Source organism: Grampus griseus, assembly GCF_964374135.1.
Source record: "Grampus griseus genome assembly, chromosome: 6".
Classification (NCBI taxonomy): Eukaryota; Metazoa; Chordata; class Mammalia; order Artiodactyla; family Delphinidae; genus Grampus; species Grampus griseus.
The window spans coordinates 29,318,812-29,332,433 of record NC_139000.1 but is presented as its reverse complement, the minus strand read 5'-3'; positions in this window follow the sequence as shown (position 1 = coordinate 29,332,433).

Here is a 13,622-nt window from a genome sequence, read left to right as displayed (position 1 = left end):
GACCTTAAGGTCATGGCCACATCTATGTACTAAAATTAATCTCATGTCCCTTTCTACTCCTTCTTTGCACCTCAGTCACACACATTCTTTTTTTTTTTATTTGCAGTATGCAGGCCTCTCACTGTTGTGGCCTCTCCTGTTGTGCAGAACAGGCTCCGAACGCGCAGGCTCAGCGACCATGGCTCATGGGCCCAGCCTCTCTGTGGCATGTGGGATCTTCCCGGACCAGGGCACGAACCCGTGTCCCCTGCATCTGCAGGCGGACTCTCAACCACTGCGCCACCAGGGAAGCCCACACACATTCTTTAAGTTCTCTAAACAGGACATCCTCTCTTATGTCTAATACCACTGCATATGCATTGACTCTTCAGGAAATTTTTCCTCCCACCTTTCCTTGAGTTTGGATCATTTGCAGTCAATTCCTTGGGGAAGACTTCCCTGATCACCAGAACTAGAGCAGCCTTTTCTACCCTCCTATACTTACATCTCTCACATTATTTTAAATTATATATCTATTTAACTATTGTATTTTTTGTACTTCTTTGAACACATACTCCAGGAAATCAGAGACTCTGTGTGTTTTATTCACCATTTTATCCTTGGCAGTTAACACAGTGTCTGGTGCCTGACAAATGTTCAATATATTGTATGTATATGAATCTATATATATGTAATAAATGAATGAACGAATTGAAGTAATGGGAAAAGCTAAAGTTCTATACGGAAAATCCACATTTTCTTAGATGAAGCCCTAAGAAAAGTATAATTATACACCCCAAGCTTCACTTACAGTTGCAAAGCAGAAAAAGAGAATCGTTGTCTCAGAAATGCAAATAGAGCAGAGACAAGGGAAGTTAACACATCATATCAAAGCACTCTGAATATATATAACTTATTCAAGGGCAACTTAATATTCAACATAAATAGCCTGAGAAAACTACCACATAATACTCTACTGAAAGAACAAAATTAGAGCACACCACTAAAAAGTATCTATTATAGGACCTAGTATAAAATTAAGATACTTGTGAATATATTTAGTAACTTTTAATAGAATACAACAAAAATGGCTGTATTAAACATGACTAGAACGCCTTACGGATAGGACCAACTCTGCTGAAAATATAGAAGGTTTGAGGTGAAAAGATGAAGTAGGATGATAAACTTGATGAATAAGCAAGGAAGATGACAAGGAAAATAAACAAGAGAACACTGAGCATGATGGTCAACATTGACAATCAACATTGTTTTGAATGTATAAATGAAGCAAATTATGAAAAAAACTTATTAGGAAATAGGTACAAAATTACCATTCTATGAAAATGATATCATTATTCTAGAGATTCATGTTAAGAACTATAAAGGCTCTGACATTTTAATGAGCTTGCAACAGTTCCATGGATTCTGGTAGAAGACAGGATACTCCTTATCAGAGACAAAGGACTTATTATCATGGAACAGCATGCAGCATGAGCTCCATGTTTGCATCAGTTCTTCTTACCTCCCAAGTCCAATAAGTGTGATATGCAGTGACCCAGATAGATGCTGCACACAAAGTGGGTTTGTGTTGTACAGCTGAAGAAGTCAAAGTTTAGGAAATCTTGATTTTTTTTTTTTGTGCTCACAACGAAAAGAAAATTCACGAACCAAGTACACTCAAAACAAAACAGGGAGGAAAGCTCAGGGGTATAGAACTGTCCCTCCATATCTGTGGGGGATTGGTTCCACGACCCCCACTAAGACACCAAAATCCTTGAATGCTAAAGTCCCTTATATAAAATGGTGTAGTTTTTGCCTATAACCTACCCACATCCTCCCACAAACTTTAACTCATCTCTAGATTACTTACAATACCTAATATTGGGTTGGCCAAAAGGTTCCTTCGGGTTTTCCATAACATCTTATGGAAAAACCAGAAGGAACCTTTTGGCCAACCCAGTACAATATAAATGCTATGTAAATAGCTGTAAATTCAATGTAAATCCCATGTAAATAGTTGCTGGCTTGCAGGAAATTGCTTTTTGGAACTTTCTGGAATTATTTTTCTGAATATTTTTCATGCTTGGTTAGTTGAGTCCAAGATTGTGGAACCCATGGATGTGGAGTTATAAAGCAGCTTGTATTAGTGAGGAGGCAATGACTGCTTATTCTTCACATTGATTGTTTTCAATATTAGAATTTTCTTAAATGTAGGGAATTGGTTAGCGTTTACCTCATATCAATTTTGGGGAACAGTTCTTGCCTATGATTTCCAGAGACATAAGCAAGAAGTGACCCAGGTCAAGTTAATATCATTTGTTTTGCAAAATAAGCTAAATTAAGCTTTGCTTGTATAACTAAACTGGGAAGCCCCAGTCTTTTAAAGGTTGCTAGCAATTCTTCACAATCCTTGTTCCAGAATAGGACAATATCTTTATTTTCCTGGAAAGCAAACAAATCTAGCTTCTTCCCTAGAGGAAGGCACTATTTCTATTTAACAAGGCTGTTAGCTATATAAAAATAACTTTGAAAAGATAGCCTGTTAAAAAATCTGTATTGCATCTGCTCGAAAGATGTCCAGCAAGCCAAGGTCTCCATGGAGAATTAGCTGACAACAAGAACAACAACAGAATATAAAATTATAAAATTTTTCTGCATATACAGGATAAGAAACATTTAAAAATGGAAACATATATCTTGTTTATATATGAAAGTCTCAATATTGTTGATGAGTACTTTTTTGAAATTTACATTTAAATTAAAAATTTTCTAATTGAAACCTCAAGAGATAATTTTTTCCCAAAAAGCTCCTAAAATTTAACTAGTAAAATTTGCCAAGAAAAAATTTGAATTAAAGGGTTATTCAGAGAATTTTTGCATCTTGAATAACGATAGTTTTAAAAATGTAAATTGTTTAAATGTGTCGTATGGTAACAGAAAATGGTCATTTGATCAATTGATCAGAATATCATACTATGATCTGAGTATCTCTCTCTCTTCTATATTTATAGTATTTCCATTTCTATATATTCCATATGGATTCCTATATGCATATCTATTTTCAAATGCAGTTCAAAAGCACATTACTTAAATCTAATCAATTTTTTTACATTTCAATATATTTGAATTCAAGATGCCTCTTAAAAGTAACATGTGATATGAAAGTTTATGTTTTCAAAACACAGATATAACTAGAGATGCTTTGTCTTACAAATTAGAAAACTGAGGAAATATGAGACTATAAAATACATACTCATTTTATATAAAGCAGTAATTTGAGCTAATTTAACTAAGTATACCCATATGGTTAAAATAAATTTAAATAAGCATACTTATATGCTTGGTTTGTATATATATATATATATATATATACACATAAAAGCATCTGTCTATCAATCTATCATCCATCTACCCATCATCTATATATAAAGAGAGGGATCTCATTTAAACCAAAAGACAGCAAATGATTATGGAATTTAGAATAAGGATGTCTTCCTCATTCCACTTGTAGACTTTCATATTAAAAGAAATAGATGAATTTAAGACCTCTTTATGCCAAAAAATCATTAACAAAAACTTTAAAAGTCCAAGAAACAGTTTCATGCTATAGGATAAAGTGTTAATTTCCTTAATATTTCTTGTATTCTTACAAACCAAGTAGAAAAAGACCTTTTGAGGACACAGGTAGAAGGCAGCCATCTACCCACAGCTGGGAAAATAGCTCTCACCAGAATACAAATTTGCAGACACCTTCATCATAGCCTCCAGAACCATGAAAAAAATCAATATCTGTTGCTTAAACCATCCAGTCTGTGGTATTTTATTATGGCAGCCTAAGCAGACTAATATACTTGTAGATACTTTAAACATATTTGATAAAATGTCATCTTCATTCTTGATTTTTAAAAATAAATTAGTAAGTCAAAAATAATGGGATGTTTACTAACCCTAACCAATATTATAAAGATCAGTATGAGGATGGTTGCTAAAAAATCATATTATCATTATTCTGAAAGTTACATTAAAATGTTTAAAGAAGCTAAGAAAAATAAATTAAATGTATTCTACAGAAGACCAATAAAATTTGACATATGATTTTCACCTGAGAAAAAGGGAACCATCTATAGCAAAACTGAGATAGTTTAGTAATGCAGTTGGTTGAAAATTATATATTGAGAATCTTACACTAAGCAAATAATAGTTTGAAATGTAAACAAAAATTTCAGAGATAAAGTAAAAAATTTAGATACTTCAAAATAAAATGAACAAAACTGCAAGGAATTTAAGAAGAAAGCTCAAATCTTTAATGAAGTACCTAGAAAAACTTTGAATAAATGGAGAAGGCACAATGGTTTCCTCTTATTTTAAAGGTTGTTGTCTTTTAAAAAAATTTCCCTATTTAAATTGTGTGTGTGTGTGTATTTATGTGCAAATAGCTCAAACACCACATTAATATTGATTTACTCTTCTTGAAGAGATTTTGGCCAATTTAAGAATTGTTTTACATTCTCTGCCAAACTTTTAACATTCAAAATATATGAAAGCTTAATTAGTGAAGTATTTAAAATACAATGTTGACTTACATTCATCGCTCACCTGTAACTGTGCAAAACACATGGCTCCCTCCTCTGCAAAGTATAAAGCTCATATCACATATTTTTCAATAATTCCAAAAAACTCACTCAAAACATTGCTGGGTTGAGTATACACTTTCTCAGGGCAAAGAACATATTAACAAAATGACTATATGTATAGTATGCTATATAATATGCTGTACATATAAAAACACATAGTTGGTTATAGACTGATCTAGGTTGACAACTGGCAAGTCAATGGATCAGTTTGCAGAAAGCACAAACACATCCTTTAGAAATTTAGTAGCATCCAGAGACTGTGAGAAATTAATGTGGTTTTTTTTTCATTTTTTATCTATTTATTTTTCTAATGCAATTTCTGCCTCACTTTTTGACTCAGCCCATATATTTTCATGCTGGTTTCTGAAATTAATGGCCATATGGCATCTTGTGAATTGAACCACTTTTGAAGTTCTGGTGCTAATATTTTAAAAGATCAGTCTTTTAAAAAATGCAATTTAACTCTAACATTTCCTTCAACTGTGAATATTTTGACTTACAGTGTATTTAAGAATATCCCTTGAGACGTAGCAATTTCAATAACATGATGGAAGTATTTTAATAGAAGTAAAGTGATGGAATAAGACATATTCTTAAAATAAATTAGTTAAAAGTTTAATAGCTATTTGACTCTTCATTTATTTATTTTCAATTTATGTAAGTGAATGACCTTACTATGTGAGTATAGTATTGTCCTTACTCAACATAACCACATAATTATCTGATAAAATACTTGTGTAATGTTTCATATATCACATTGTTATGGGTAAGGAACTTCCTTTTGTTTGAATTCTTCCTTAGTGATAATATATTCTCTCTCTCTCTCTCTACCTCTACCTCTCTTTTTCTCCCTCTCCCTCCCATCCCCCCCATACGTGTGTATGTGTATATATGTGTATGTTTCTCTCTCTCTCGCTCTCTCTCTCTCTCTCTCTCTCTCTCTATATATATATATATATATGCTATCTACAATTTACATGAAGTTCCTTGAGGTCAAGCATTACTCAGTTCTCTATTCCAGTCCATAGAGGAACATTATGCAGGTTAATATAAAGTAATCAGTAAATATTTGTTGAATTCAGCTTTACTCCATTATTTAGGATTACTATTTATTTAGGATTGGTGTTGTGGTACAGGTATTTGGAGCTTGAGATTAATCTAAATTCATCATATCTAGAAGACTGATAAGAGATAAATGATTTGTATAGTTTTCCCCTGGCTCAATTCTTGAAACTTCCATATTAGCTTTAGAAAAGGGAGAGGAGCTATGAGTAAAACTATATGAGTAAAAACTATAAAACTCTGCATGATATGAGGAATTAATTTTGCCACCCTCTCTAAACATAATTCACCAAAAGTAGAATGCGTTAAGCTATTCCACCTTGTAATGACTTTGGCAACTTAATATGTAGCTACTTGAATAAATGTTGTTCAAGACATAATAAAGTAAAAAAAATTTCTGAGAATGGGTTTTGATTATTGAATAATTAAATCTGTATACGGGAAAGGAAAGATGCCACTGATATATGAAGCATCCTAGGATACAAGGCTTATGAGGACAAAAATACATTAGATTGGAAGCACAGAAATCAGCAAATGCTTGTCTAGTTATTTATCAAATGGACAGTCTCCACATTACAATAATAGTATATTTTGTGTACTCTCACCAATGCATTTGTTCCTTTCAAGTCATCAGAATCTATTATGGTATATTTTACATATATATAATATACATTTTTAAATCTCTTTTTTGAATTTTCACATTTTGATTAATAATTTTCAGTAGATTTTATATCAAAGGGAAGGGCAATATGTATTCTTTTTTATTGTGGTAAAAAACACATAACATGAAGTTTACCACCTTAACAACTTTCAATGTACAGTACAGTTGCGTCATCTATATGCAGATTGACATGCAACAGATCTGTAGAATGTTTTCATCTTGGAAAACAGAAACTCTATACCCACTGAACAAAAACTTCCCTTTTCCCCTCTTTCCAGACCCTGGCAACCACCATTCTACTTTCAGTTTCTAAGAGTCTGACTACCTTGGATACCACAGATAAATGGAATCAGGCAATATTTGTTTTTTTGTGACTGTCTCATTTCACTTAGCATAATGTCCTCCAGGTTCATCTATGGTGCAGCATATGATAGAATGACCCCCTTTTTAAGGCTGAATAATATTCCATTGCATGTATATACATTTTCTTTATCCATTCATCTGTTGATGGGCATTAGGTTACTTCTACCTCTTGGCTATTGTGAATAATGCTGCAATGAACATGAGAGAGCAGATATCTCTTGAAGACAGTGATTTCATTTCCTTTGGATATATGCCCAGAAGAGGGATTGCTGCATTATATGGTAATAGTATTTTTAATTTTTTGAGAAATGTGTATACTGTTTTCCATAGAGGCTGCACATTTTACATTCCCAACAGCAGTGAATGAGGGTTCTAATTTCTCAAGATCCTCTCCAACAATTTTTTTATTATTATTATTTTAAAATAAATTAACTTATTTATTTTTGGCTGCTTTGGGTCTTCATTGCTGTGCGGGCCTTCTCTAGTTGCGGCGAGTGGGGGCCACTCTTCATTGCGGTGCGCAGGCTTCCCATTGCAGTGGCCTCCCCCGTTGCGGAGCACGGGCTGTAGGCACACGGGTTTCAGCAGTTGTGGTGCATGGGCCCAGGTGCTCCACGGCGTGTGGGATCTCCCTGGACCAGGGCTCGAACCTGTGTCCCCTGCATTGGCAGGTGGATTCTTAACCACTGCGTCACCAAGGGAAGTCCCTATTTTGTTATTTTTGTTTGTTTGTTTTGTTTTGTTTTGATAGTGGTCATACTAACAGGTGTGAGGAGATATCTCATTGTGGTTTTGATTTGCATTTCTCTGTTGATTACTGATGTTGATCAACTTTTCCTATGCTTGTTGGTCACCTGTATATCTTCATTGGAGAAATGTCTAATCAAGTCCTTGGACCATTTTTTTTTTAAATCAGTTATTTGTTTTCTTGTTATTGAGTTGGAATTCCTCATATTTTGGATATTTGCCCCTTATCAGATACATGGTTTGCAAATATCTTCTCCCCTTCCATAGGTAGCATTTTCACTCTTTTTGCCATGCAGAAGTTTTTAAGTTTTATATAGTCCCATATGTCTATTTTCACTTTTGTTGTCTGAACTTTTGGTATCATACCCAAGAGCTCACTGCCAAATCCGGTGTTATGAAACTCTGCCCCCTATTTTCTCTTAGGAATTTTATACTTCCATCCCTAAGATAAGGACTTTAATACATTTTTGAGTTAATTTTTGATTTGGGATCATTGGTAGGCACATATTTTTTACTCTTAATGTCACTCCACCATTATAATACGTGATAGGGATATTCATTTCCCATTTTAAACCACTGCAACGTGGTGATATAAGACCAAATGTTATATTTTCTTACTATTCTAGTTCTATCTATTTTCGTTTTGACAGATTTTTATTTTCCCTCCTTTTTAAAATTTAGATCTGCTCCATCCCAAAGCACTATTAGATTTACTGTTATATTTTATTCTTCACGTTTCTATTTTAGGAAATTGTTAACTAAGTTTCTCTGAGAGATACCAATTTCTTTGTACACCTACATTGATTCATTGTTTCAGCTTTTACCTGAATACAAAATTTAGAACTTTAAGAGTGCCATCTTTAGAAAGGGGTTAAGTTCTCTTAAGAAATTATTTAAGTAAAAGTCAGAGACTCTGTTCACTTCTTTCTAACCATTAGGCATGAAAGATTTTTTTTTTTCCTTTTGCTTTAATGTCTCAAGAGTAGAGACTTTGCCCCTGCCTTAGGTACAGTTGATACGAGTGACTCTTCCATTGTGAAGCTCTGAAGACATGACCTGTTTTCTGCTTCTAAGGACCAAGGTGATTCAATTCTCTTTTTTATAGTTGAAATGATTAACAGTGAAAACTATAGCTTTTCTTCTTAGGGTAACTAAAATTTTGAGATTTCTCTCTCTCTCTCTCTTTCTCTCTCAGTCTCTCACTCTCTCTCTGTCTCTGTCTGTCTCTCTCTCTCTCTCTCTCTCTGTGTGTGTGTGTGTGTGTGTGTGTGTGTTATAATATGTGTATACAATATATCCATATATGTGTATATGTATGTATGTATTTACAAAGTAACACAGATGCGTAATTTCTCAGGACAAAAGTTAAGATATTAAAAGAATATCAGGCAGATGCTTCATGCTTTCCACCTTTCTCTTTTGTAACTTATAAATGATTTCTGGAGAAATTGAATGGCATAGGCCTTCAATTTTGAGGGTGGTACCACGTACTCTGACTCTTTCAAGATTATCTCCTTTTGCAGGTGACTCAGGGCTTGCAGCAAGGATTTTCCCAGGTTTTTGTAGCAAATTCTGTTGCAAGTGTATGCAGTAATAGGATCTCATCTGTCTTGATGATACTGTTTCCATTTAGTACAAATATAAACTCATAAATAAATTATTCTTACACAGAGCTAAGTTCTAGTTATTCACAAGCTGAGGAAGATCTAATCAGCAAATCCACTGAGCTATCAGAAGTTTAAGTCTGACATAAAGCAAGAAGAGATGAACATGTTATTGTGGGGTTTGGTCATTATTGAAGTGTTAAAGCATTATATGAGTATGGTTAGCTAGGCTCTAAACAAACCAGTTTTCCTATGTCTCAAAATATACACAAATTCTCAGTCAGCAGTTCATCATTCAACAATCATCCGGGACCATGTTTCATAAATCTAAAACCAAGTCATCAATACTATCCCACAACATACCAGCCAGGTTTCCCCTCTTTTAATCCATGTTAGAGAAAAATACAATATTTTCTAGTTACCTAAGCCCTTTACCTTTGCCTGTGGTTTCCTAGTCTTGTAAGGTACAAAACCTATATTCTATGCTTTACCTATTTCGGGTACAAAATAAAACTCGGGCGCCACAACTACTGAGCCTGCGCTCTAGAGCCCGTGCGCCACAACTACTGAGCCCACGTGCCACAACTGCTGAAGCCTGCGTGCCTAGAGCCCATGTTCTGCAACAAGAGAAGCCACCACAATGAGAAGCCTGCGCACGGCAACAAAGAGCAGCCCCCACTTGCCACAACTAGAGAAAGCCCGTGTGCAACAATGAAGACCCAACACAGCCAAAAATAAAAAATTAAAATAAATAAATAAATAAAACCCACCTCATTCCCTTTAGCATTCTTCTTAAACTCTTCAGTGCCCCATTTCAGTTATCCAAACAATGATTTTCTATCCTCCTGTAGAAAAGAGAACACTGATACTTGACACTCCCCTGATGAACCTATTTTGTCCAGTTATATCCAAGGAACAAATATTTGTCTCTTTCCACCTGTTTGCTGGAGCAAACTCAGACAATGAAGCATAGTGTGGTGGCCTGTCGAGACTCATTCTTTGCAAAGGGCCAAACTGTTTTCGTATTTTTGAGGATGACATACAAGAACAGTAACAAAAACCTTTCATTCATTCTGTCACTTCTGTTGATATACTCTGTTGATTACTGATACCTAAATTGTGTCCATCATTGCTCCATCTTCAAAGGGGAGATAATGTCTCCAAAAGAACTGCTCTAGATATCTGGAATGCTTGCAAGAAGGGGAGCATGGCACCTCCCTCCCCAATTGGACAATTCTAAATTACTGAATGCATCTGAGATATCCTAAAAACTGGAAGCAGGTGATTGAAATACCTTGTTTGAGGGCAATGATGAGAGCAAACCAAAGCTGTAACTTACCCGTTTGATCCCTTAATAAACTTTTTACACTAGTATTACAAATACATCACTCCCATCACCACTGGGCTGTAAGCTATGGAGGACAGGGATAATGTCTTACTCTGTCTTGAATTTTCAGACATTGGCAAGACACTAATACCTAAAGTATAGTCAATAAATAATGGTTGAATAAACACATATTTGTGTGATAAATCTATCTTCCCTTTCTTTTCCTTTTCATATCATACTTTAAGTTTCTGTCAAGCATGCTATTTTACTTTATTTTGTAATTTTACCATCTTACATTAGTTTTTGTAGTGATCCTTAGAGTCAGACAGGTTATCCATTGCACCACTGGCCCTCCTATTAATCCTTCCAGTCAGTCTAGGAATGGTTGACTCTCTGCTTAAGCACAAAATGTTCTGAATAGTATACTGTTATCTATAGGTACTGTGTGGTGCAGCAGATCTCTAGAGCTTAATCATCTTTCATAAAAGAAACTTTGTACCCATTGAAAAAACAATTCTTAAGAACCATTCTTAACATTTTACTTCCAAACTTCTAAACAAAAGAGAAAAGAATAGATAACTCTTGAATATTTATTATATACCAAGCACTAGCTAGGGGTAGTCTTTATATAAAATTGTACTTGATCTTCACAACAACCACATGCAATAGATGTAATGAACAACTATTCAAAGTTTTGATCACAGGTGTAATAAAGTTTTAAATTGTATACTTGTGTATAAATAACTCTGATATGAAACCAGTTATAAACAGATTTCTGGCTTCATATAATTTCACACATATGTGAGAAAAAGTACAGATTCTACTGTAAACGTCAGCCTTGGGTGCATCATAATTATGAATCTTATTTCCTCAAGAATTAAAGAAAACTCAGAATAGCAACTCTCGAGATCTATATCCATAGGTGCTCTACCAAAAGCCTGCATTTAATTTATAAATTACTCACTTTGTATTATTAAAATGCTACAAAAAGAAGGAAATCTTCCACTTTGTAAGCAGTTATGTGACTAATGAAAGAGCCTTTATGACCACCCTCTTGGAAGAAATAAATAAGTGCAAATAATTATTTACATACATATTTAAAAGTTGAACAGCTTACATTTTTATGATTTGGAAATCTTGTAAGAGAGGTGTTGAATGGTACTTGACATTGTTATAGGAAGTACTATGATATAATAATTTTTCATAAGCTTATTACAAAGTAAATATTATCCATGTATCTATATTATAATAACAATTTTTGAAGGCTGAGTATCATTCTTTTACAAATGAATTTCAAAGCAGTTTTAGCTAAAATAAGAATGTGATGTCATCATTATTAATCTAATTCAATTGTCTGAGTGTCTTTCCTTATTTTTAAAATACAGAGGTTGTAGTGGATCAGTGATTTTAAAACTGCAGTATATAAATTGTCTCAGGGCTACAGAATTTTTTTAATAACCTATAACCAGTATTTTAATTCAAATGATAAGATAGAATATATTAGAATAGAAAATGAAAGTATGGTTCATTTGTTATACGGGTAATTTTTAATAATCAACATATATGTGCGTGTGTGTATATGTATGTGTACTAGGCCAAGATGAAAAAAGAGTGTATTGTTCTTGTGGATCATGATCAAAATTTCCCAGATCACTATATGCTAAATCACTGGCTTTGGTGAAGATATAGATTTTTTTGATAATCAGATGAAATTTAGGCTTATGAAACATTTCCATGCCAATTAATCAGAATTTCCCTAAAGGTCTTCCATGGATTAATCCCATATTGAACTAAGAAATGCAGGCCAAGTAACAATGTACTATATATGTTTTAATTGCGTTTCTAGCTTTATATGTCCTAATGATGGTATTTTTGCACTTATTAAATACCCTAAGTAGGAATAGGTATTAGATAAAAACCACTAATTACAATGAAAGTAAAGGAGGTAAACCTCCTGGACTTTACCTCCTGAAATGGGATTAGGATGACTTAAATTGGGAGGTGATGAAAATGCAGCTGAGTTGAAGGAATAATAGATGAGGTCTAGGAGACACGCACTGATAAAGATATAAATTCAGGGCCTTCATTTATTCAGTACCTATACATTAAGCATACACTATATGTCAAGAACATAATAAGAACTAATGATACTACAATGAAGAAAAAAGATAAAAATTCTCCGTTTATGTAGCTTGTGTTCTAGTGGGACCTAAGGGAAAAGTGCATGGAACGTGGTTTTCATGGTTGAGGGCTGACAAGGCAGGCGTACCAAGTGTAGGAAGGTGAATTTTGTGGGAACAGTACTATGAACCAGAAGTTGTTTAAATTAACTTGGCAACTTTAACAAAAAATATAGAAAAAGATGTTGGAGTAGGGTTTATTTGCGGACACCTAACATATAGGTAAGAAAACAATGAAGAAATTTTGAAATAATCAAACTATCATTTTTGTTTTAAGCACAATATTGAAATCTTCTCTCAGGGTGTAGTTTCATTCTTATCCAACAAGATTTAAAGTTAGGAGAAAAATGAGGATCCTATTAATATAACCTAACTATTACTTTGAAGAAAAGACAATATAATTAGTTCTCCATATGACAGAAAGTAAAACCTCATATCTATATAAACGTCTAGATGAAAAACAGAAAGAAAATTGGCTAAAATAACAATAAAAACAAATCTTCAAGCCATATATCCTCAAGAGTGTGCTGTCAAGTATATAATTTTCAAATAATAAATGCATTTATAAGTGATTTTAATCCTCTGTATGACTTTTCAAATATTTTGTTAATATATAGATATGCAGAGAGACATACAGACACTCATGTCACAACTAGGATTGTCTGAATTTTTCAGTAATACCATCAAAATGATCTAGTCAGTAGGAAAAAATTAAAAATTAGTTTTCAAATTCCAGAAAATATTCTCATGCTACAGAAATATGCCATGTATATTCTCTTTACATATAATTTAAAATTTTACGTATAGAATGGGAAATCTCATATTTTCAGCAAAACTGAATTCATTTTATAAATCTGAACTAGAAAAAATACAATTTTGGAACAATTAGACATCTGTTGCACTGTTTGTCTTCTCATTACATTGCTTTTTAAAAAGGTAACTGCAGATTTACATATTTGATATAACCCAATTCATCATATGTATTTTAGCATTTACTGAATTCCATGACAGTTTTAGAATAATGAATGCCAACTATTGCACTTGAGAATGAAATAAGTGAATCAT